Below are 4061 nucleotides of genomic sequence, written 5' to 3' on the forward strand. Positions count from 1 at the left end.
TTAAAAGGCCAGCGACTTGAGGCATCAGCTTCCCTCTGCCAGGCTGCCTTCCGGTGTGTGTCCAGGGTGTGGGGCAGCTATGCTGTGTGGGGAGGAAGCCCTCTCTGTCTCCTCCTGACAATGACCGAGGCTTGTACACTGCCCTTCCTTAGTGTCCCTGGTATGCCACACATCCTCCCCACCCCCTCAGTGAGGGCCCCAGGCGTGACCCCGAAAGCATGTCCTCCCCAGGCATTCTTGACTTCCCAGCCTCTAGAATATAAGAAATAAGCGTGTTGTTCTTACAATGCCCTGGATATTTAGTTAGAGTATCCCACGCAGACTAAGACACCTGGCCACGACCTCCTCCAATACAGCCACGGGAAGACGCCACACCTGCACAGGTCCAGCCCATTCATGTGTCCACTCCTATTCTGGAACCAAGTCATTCTCACAGCACGATCTTCTGGAAGTACCTCACCATCTGGCCGGCCATTGGCCTTTCAAGGTCTTTCCATGCCCACCTTCTCCAAATATTTGCCAGTGTTGGATTATTTCCTCCTTCACCTCTTCTGCATATCTGCATCCAGGATGACTCCCTCAGCTCTGGGCTACTAGGTTCACACTGCTAGCCTGGAGTTCTGGGTCTCCACCTGAGTCATGGTCCCCTTCAGTACTGAGCACCAGCAATTGGTTGGCACCAAACACATTTCTGATGAGTCGAAGTGTATTTCACCACTCGCCTTGATGTGTTCCCACAGTGGCCCTGGATTGAGCCTGGTGCTGCAGGGGAGCAGAAGAGGCCAAGTGACTTGGCCTTGGCCAGGCACCAAGGTGACAGAGCGTGCGCAGAGCCCGGTACAGTACAGAAGCAGCAAGTGGGCCCACCAAGATGGCACTTTGTGAGCAAAGGCGTGAGTCACAGTCCTGTAAGGGTCCAGATCTTGTCCTGGGTCCTGGTTTCATCATCTCACTTCCACCCGCACCAGCCTGGGGAAGTTTCTTCACCTCTCTGAACATCAGTTCCCTTATTTATAAATATGCCTGATAATTGCTCCCCCATGAGAGGGCTGGGGGGAGGTCAGTCATCGCGTGGAACACCAGCTTTGACTCAGGCACACACCACTAGCTACAGAGGCAAAGCTTTGCGTGACGAGCTCAGCACCAAGAGCGCAGAAAAACAGCAGACTCGGACTTCTCTTCTGTGCCTGGGAACAGTGGTGGAGTCCAAAGTACCATCCCAGGAATGGGGAGGAGAAGGAGAGGCTGCAAAAACATCCCCTGGTCGTCTGAGCACATTCCCAAGATAGCAGGCCACCAGCAGCATTTCCCAAGCCACGGTCACTGTCCTTGCCTCCCCCCATGCCCTGGGAAAGGGCACAAACTGAGCTCCTTCCACAAGCCCCCAGCCTGTTCCCAGGCCCATTCACGACCCTCCCTTGTTATCTGATACTCAGAGAGCCAGGTATGGGCCATGTTGGACGTGGTCTGCCCACGTCCTCGGGCTGGCCTGGAAAGAGCTGGAGTCAGCGGCTGGAAGAGATGTCTCTGTGCTTCTCCAGATACATTAACCAAAAGGGAATCGAGTTGTCCAAGTGGCAAGTAGAAGACCCTGCAAAACAGATAGAAGTAGCAGCAACGGAGGCTGAAGAAGAGTTCAGACCTCGAGTCAGCCTGTGGGTCCAAATTTCTGCCCTTCACTGCCTAACTTCGTGGCTTTGGAAAAGTCATTTAAGCATTCTCCAGTTCTTGTGTCTGCCTGCCAATTAAGAGTACTGCTAACATCGGCATCACGGAATCGTGGTGAGGATTAAATGGTTACTTCCCAAAAGAGCTTGCACAACAACATACACACTAGATTCCCTCCTGGTTTCGGGGCTTGGTGGTGATGAAGGTGATGGCAATGTCGTTGGATGCTGACACAGACTGGATGAATATTTTTATCCCCATTTCAGCCGTATAAACAGGTTCAAGATGTTAAGTTCCTTGCTCAAGGTCATGTGGTGGGTCCGTGGCAGACCTAAGGCTGGTTTCTCTCTGTTTCTGCCCAGGGGCTCAGCAAACATTCAGGTGCCCTAAGGAGGAGGAGCTGGGACCAGAATGGCAGACTTCCCAGAGATTCAGAGGCCCAGGAAGACCCAAGCCAAAAGCAAGCTGAGCCGACTGGCTAGGTAACACACTAGAACATTCCAGACCCTCTCTTGGAACCAGGAGGTGACGGCATCTACTGAGAAAGTCGGCTCTGCTGCCAGGAAACGCCAGGCAGAGCTCACCTCTCGCCCCAGCCCAGGCTGTCTTCACGGAGGTCCTTTAACTGACTGCAAGGGGCAGGTGGGAGGTGTCTCCAAGGAGGAGCCCCACACCAGTGGCTTTAGCAGCAAAGACAGGGAGGCCAACCTTGCCTGGGCCACAGAACAAGCCACCTGTCTAGGCCCCGTGGACTATGGTTCTACCCCGGGGGAAGCCTACTCAAAAGCAGCATTTACCACCACCCAACTCAGGGGCCAGAGGTCAGGAATTGGGCTAGTGTCAGGACTAAAAGGAGGGGTGACCCCAAGGGTAACATATGACCTGGGGAATGGCGGACTGGGGCACCCATTGCCCTGTGGTTATTGTCCTCTGGTCCCTGAAGCTCACCTTTGACTTGTCTTTGCAGAGACCCCAGCACCTAAACTGTGGCATGGCAGGTGCTCATAGACACCTGTTGAAAGAAGAGGCAGAAGTCACTAGTCGAAGGCAGCTCAGCAAGGCCCGCTGGCCTCTGGCAGCTGCTCTGTCCCTGGTCCTCCCGGCAACTCTCAGGTTTGGCCTCCTCTTATCCAGCAATCCACATGAGCCTCCTCCAGTCCTCTCTGAGGTAAGCAGCAGCATGGGGTTTCTGCCTAGACCCCACGGATGTGCCCTGAGGCTGCCCTGGGAGGTGGGGGCAGCCTGGCACACTCTGGGATGGGGGCCAGCTCTCTGCCTCCTTCTCCCCTTTCTTCTGCACTGGCATTAAGGGGGCCAGCCGTTCGTGCCCCTGTAGCATCCTGCCTTAGGTGGCCACTCTGGCTGTCACTCTCTAGCTTCTCAGAGTACCAGGAACCCACTGAGACATTTTTAAGTGTGATGGCTTTTGAGCAGAAGATCTGGGCTCTAACACCAGCTCCGCTCCCTGCTGGTAATGGGTCACCAGCAAGTCACAAAACACTTCGGTTCCTCACTTCCCCACCTGTTCTCCAGGCTGTGGTGACGTGGACTCAGTGAAATGGAAATGGGAAAGGTTCTCGGTTATCTGGTGTATTACAGGTGCTAGAAAAATTGCAAGGGAGAAAAAGAAAATAGGTGTCACACAGTTATCACAGGCTTGGGATGGACAGACGCTGCAGCTGCAGAAACTGGCTAATCCCTGGGGCCATGCCGGTCTGCCCCCTCACGCTGGAGCCCAACCACTCCTCCCTGGCTCCCCCAGGACCACCCACTGCCCCTCTGCCTTCACCAGGCTGCCCAAACTGCTGGGCCTCCAGTGCCCACTGGACCTGGGGCTTGTCCAGCCTGGATCTTGGGGTCTGACCCCTCGACCATTCTCCCTGTCCTGCTGCAGCTCCTACCTCTCAAAGTCCCACCAGTCGGTGCAACACCCCAGGCCCTGCTGAAGGCCCTTCCTGCCCATGACGTCTCTCCCATCAGCCAGGTAAAGTTGCGTCCTCTCACGTCCATCTTGAACACCTCCCCTCCCAGTCTTCCAAAAGCATCTCCAGTCCTCTGGGTGCCTTCCTTTTGAACCTGTGACTGAGCCTCTCTACGCTCCTCAGGGAGAACTAACCCTCCAGGCCACGGCCCACCTGTGGGGCAACAGAGAGTGGAGGGAAACAGGAAAGGCGAGGCAGGGATGGACTCCTGACGTCACCTCAATGGAAATGTGCCCGAGGGTGGCCCTGGTGACTCACTGACCACACGGCCCCAAGCCGAGTGCCTCATAACTGCTCAGTAAACATCCAGTTCCTCAGGCTCACTCCGACATGTAATACGTGTATTTTTATTGTTTTTCAAAACCATCCCAAGAATGCTGGTATCCAGGACCCAGGGGCCCACACCTCGGC

General features: G+C 55.2%; 1 long non-coding RNA gene across 1 annotated transcript; it reads right to left on the reverse strand.

Moving 5' to 3' along the window:
- Window positions 1-206: 206 nt before the first annotated feature.
- LOC306643847 lies at window positions 207-3858 on the reverse strand. The gene is made up of 3 exons (XR_013759080.1): window positions 3585-3858; window positions 2617-2680; window positions 207-1591 (listed from the first exon to the last, which is right to left on the reverse strand). It is a non-coding gene; the product is annotated as an uncharacterized lncRNA (long non-coding RNA).
- Window positions 3859-4061: the final 203 nt, after the last annotated feature.

This window comes from Sciurus vulgaris, assembly GCF_902686455.1.
Source record: "Sciurus vulgaris genome assembly, chromosome: 14".
Taxonomy (NCBI): Eukaryota; Metazoa; Chordata; class Mammalia; order Rodentia; family Sciuridae; genus Sciurus; species Sciurus vulgaris.